Genomic DNA, 4,350 nt, shown 5'->3' with positions numbered 1-4,350 from the left:
TATCTTTCTCCCAGTCAGGTCCTTTGATATTGGGCTTAGTAATAAGCCTAATTAATTATTATTTCTACAGAGTTGATAATTTCCTTCAATATGCTCTATCATGAATAAGATAAAACTTAAAAACATACAGTGACTATGAGAGGTTATGTACAGGACAAACTATAAGAGAGCTCTGTAGGGGGACCAGCAGTTAGCGTAATGGCTATGTTACTGGACTCCCATGTAGTTGACTGTGGTTCGCGTCCTGGACCCGGTGGCTTAAAATTCACGCGGGGTGCATGTGAGTGCGTGCCCAAGCTCCCAAGAGGAGAATGGAGGAAAAGGGATTGCGACATGGTCATCCCCTCTGGGGGGTGATTTCTCACTTTCTGTCTCTCTCTGTCTTTCTGGTGAGCGTATGGAAAAACCCCTAAAAAAAAAAAAAAAAAAAAAAAGAGAGAGCGAGAGAGAGAGCGAACAGTTCAGTAGGAATGTGATACCCCCTGTTTGCATAAGATGGAGCCACAGAGGGCAGGAACGCATGCACCTTGCTCAAACCCTGTATGAACAAACTGCTGGTTTCATTGAATAGTATGTACCAGTGTCTCGTGGCTACCATAACAAATTACTACAGACCGTGTGGCATGAAACAACAGAAATTTGTATTATCACTGTTCTGGGGCTGGAAGACTAAAATTAAGGTGTCTGCATGCCCTGTTCTCTCTGAAGGTGCTGGGAGAGGATCCTTCCTTGCATCTTCTAACTTCTGGGATTCTAGATGTTCCTTGCCTTGTGGCCACACTACTCCCACATCTGCCTCTGTCTTTACATGCTCTTCTATGTCAAATCTTTCTCTTACAAGGATTCTTATCATTAGAGCTCATTCATATAATCCATGATGATCTTATTTTAAGATCCTGAATTGTATCTGTGAAGACACTATTTCCAAATAAGATCCCATTTCATTCATGGGGTTCAGGTGGATATATCTTTTTTTTTTTTTTTGAGAGGATTTTGCTATAGGGTGCATGCGCTCGCCAGACAGACAGAGAGAGACATAGAGACAGAAAGCAAGAAATCACCCCCCAGGGGGGATGGTCACACCACAATCCCTTCTCCTCCAGTCTTCTCTCGGGATCTTGGGCATGCACACACATGCGCCCGGTGTGAGTTTTAAGCCACCGGGTCCGGGACTCAAACCGCAGTCGACTACGTGGGAGTCCAGTGACATAGCCATTACGCTAACTGCTGGTTCCCCAGGTGGATATATCTTTTGAGGGGCCACTATGTAATGTACTATACAGTGCATTCATGTGCTTATGCATTTACCCAATAGCTCTTTTTAAGCACTAATATACAAAGGAACTGTGGGAAGTACAAAAACAAGCTGAACAAAGATCCTGTCCTGTAAAAATCTGGCTTATACTTATTTAGAAAATGGGTTGGTCTGGCCTGTGGCATAGTGGTTAAGATAGCTGGATCCCACATGGCTGACTGCATGATTTGAGGCTTGACAAATATATTGGGTGCATGCGTGTGTGCCTGAAGTCCTGAAAAGAGAAATGAAGAAGGGATTGTAGTGTGACACATTGCATTGGGAGTGCTTTCTTATTTTACCTCTTTTTCTCTGTCTCCCTCTAGCAAATGCACATGACCTTTAGCAAATTAAAAAAACAGAAAAGAAAAGAATGAGTACCCTGAGTGAAGTAACTAGAAATACAATACTGTACCAGCTAAGGTAGTGGGTATCAGCCAGACTGGATCCCGAGTGATAGGTAGGCTTTATTTATTTAGATACAATACACTTAAAATTTTATGATTAGTATTATTTCTGATAGACAGATCATAATTTTATATATTTATGGGGTACAATATGATGTTTTCATAGATATATACAGTGTAGCATGATTAAATTAAACTAATTAACATAGCCATCACCTCACTTACCTGTCATTTTTTTACAGTGAAACATTTGAAATTTACTCTTTTAGCTATTTTGAAATATAAAAAACATTATCATCAACTGTAGTCACCCTGCTTGCAAGAGCAAGACTATTCTTGTTTCACTGAAAGTTTGTACCTTTTGGTCAACATCTCCCAACTCCTGGCCTCTGGTAAACATTGTTCTGAAGGATAAGGAAGCTTCAAATGAATAGGAAAAGGGCATTCCAGGCAGAAAAATTAGCATCAAGGGGGCCCAAAGGCAGCAAATCATGGGTGTTTACCAACATTGCTACGAAATTCAGAGCACAGGGTGAGCAAAAGGCAGTAATGGGAGAAAAGAGAGAGGTTGTCTGGGGACAGAAATGGTGGCCCCAAGTGGGTTTAGCCAGTGAAGATGGCACGGGTCTTTGAATATGCATGTGATATGATAAAAAAACTTTAATTTGGGAGGATTATGTATTGATTATAAGGAATTGGGAGCCCAGTCCAGGAGCATAGTCAATGGCAAACAAAACTGCAGTGCTGAAAGCCACATGGCTAACTGTGCTTTTGGATCACTACTTTTGGTTGAAAACGTATTGGGAATGTGTGTACACATGTACAAGAGCCTAAGCAGGTAGACTAGACTAAGGGCCAAGGAAAGGGGATCATTGTGTGATGAGACCCTGTTTGAGGGTGCCTCTCTCTTTCATAGGTATATACACATCCTCTATCATAAATAAAATAAACATTAAAAAAAAACTTAGAGCCAGCCAGTGGTATAGTTGTTAGGGCAGCTGAATCTCATGGCTGATGATGTGGTTCAAGTCTCAGACCCAGTGGCTTGAAAACATACTGGGTGTGTATGTGTGCATGATCAAAATCTAGAGAGAGGAAATGGAGGAGAAAGGATTGTGGTGTGACCACCCACCCAGGATATGCTTTCTCGATTTCCTTCTCTCTTTCAGTCTGTCTCTGGCAAGCACACACACTCTATAATGAAATTTTAAAACATAAAAAGAATTAAAACGAGGAAGAGACTGAAGATGGGGAGGCAGGTCGAGAAACTTTTAAATTAAAGCAGAGATAAGTATGTATTTGTGAGAGCTGAAAAGCCAAATAAGGATTTGGCTATAACAAAAACAAAACCAAAAACCAAAAAAACTTGGTGAGGTAAGAAAGGGAATAGGGATAGTCAATCATAACTCTGGGTCTTGGCCCAGATGAGTAGGACCATAAACAAAAACAAGAAATACTGGAGAGATCCAAATCACAAGAAAACAGAATGAACTCATTAGGGACACACTGAGTTACAGAGCCTGTCTGAGGCCTGCAGAAGGGCTTTGGAACCAGAGATGAGAATCTGAGATGATAATGCATTGAATGATCCTCAGTGCAAGGTGGAAAAAAAGAAAGGAGAGGGATCTTGGGAAGGTTTGGGGGGCAAAAAGAGAACAAGGAGCTTTTAGAGGAACAATCAAAGGTGGAGAAGATAGAACAGGAAAATACTTCGTTAGAGGGTGAGGTCAGAGAGTATCCTTCCTGTACAAACATCTGCAGAAAGATGGATGAGGTCTGAGAACACTCCACAAGTGCTGAGGAGTTAGTTTGGGGAAAGCAGTGCCCTCAGAGAGGTTTGGGAGCAAAGTCAGAGTCAGGTGATGGAGAAGCAAAGACAACACACACAGACCACTCCTTGAGGACATCTTGTGGGAAGGAGAAAGAGGCATACAAAGACAATCATTAAGAGTTATCAGGGGACCAGAAAGTGGCACAGACTTCCACCTGGCTGATGATGGTTGGAGTCCCAGACCCAGCAACTTAAAAATCACACTGGGCATGTCTGCAAGTGTGCACAAAATCCCAGGAGGTGAATTGAGGAGAAGGGATTGCAGCATGGCCATCCCCCTTGGGGGATGATTTCTTACTTTCTCTCCCTTTGTCTGTCTCTCTCTGGTGAGTGCACGTGAGTGCACCTGTGGCAAAAAACAAACAAACAAACAAAACCCCCCCAAACCCCCCAAAAACAAAAGAAACAGCAAAACACAACAAAAACAAAAAACTTACAAAAAAAAGAAGTATCTGAATTTCTCACTCATTTTTTTTGACTTTTTAATAATTTTCAAATTTTAAAGCTTTGACCTACTGCTAACTAGATTAAAAAAATTGCAGGAGGGTATGTGCACTTGCCAGAGAGAGAGAGAGAGAGATGGAGAAAGTAAGAAGGTACCCCCTACACACCACCATCAGGGGCAATGATCATGTTGCAGTTCCTTTGTCTCCCTCGTTTTGAGATTTTGGACATACGTGCACACACACTCCTACATGTTTTTTAAGTCACAGGGTCTAGGACTCAAACTGTGCAATTGGCCACGTGGGATCCAGCACCCCAACCACCCAATGCACGGGCTGGCTTGTTAGCTAGATTTTGACTTCAGCAGGGCCGAA

The sequence above is a fragment of the Tupaia chinensis genome, unplaced genomic scaffold, assembly GCF_000334495.1.
Source record: "Tupaia chinensis unplaced genomic scaffold, TupChi_1.0 Scaffold000275_1, whole genome shotgun sequence".
NCBI lineage: Eukaryota > Metazoa > Chordata > Mammalia > Scandentia > Tupaiidae > Tupaia > Tupaia belangeri.
Note: the sequence above shows the minus strand (reverse complement) of the source record.